This window comes from Tupaia chinensis, unplaced genomic scaffold, assembly GCF_000334495.1.
Source record: "Tupaia chinensis unplaced genomic scaffold, TupChi_1.0 Scaffold000290_1, whole genome shotgun sequence".
In the NCBI taxonomy this organism is placed as follows: Eukaryota; Metazoa; Chordata; class Mammalia; order Scandentia; family Tupaiidae; genus Tupaia; species Tupaia belangeri.
Window position 1 is genome coordinate 1568402 of NW_006159775.1, and position 272 is coordinate 1568673.

Below are 272 nucleotides of genomic sequence, written 5' to 3' on the forward strand. Positions count from 1 at the left end.
ATATTATTCTCAAATTTTTGGGCCATTTTCTCAGTCTTCATGGTAGATTTTTCTAGGCCAGTAATTTCCTCTTCTACATCTGAAATTATATTTTCTGTATGATCTAGTCTGCTTTTAATACTTTCAAGGGAAATTTTGACTTCTTGTATTATAGCCTTCATCTCTAACAGTTCCATCTGATTCTTTTGTAAAGTGTGAAATTGCTCTTTTAGATCTTGCATGAATTTCCTCACCTCCTGGAACTCTTCAACTCCTTTCTCCTTCCTCTTCAG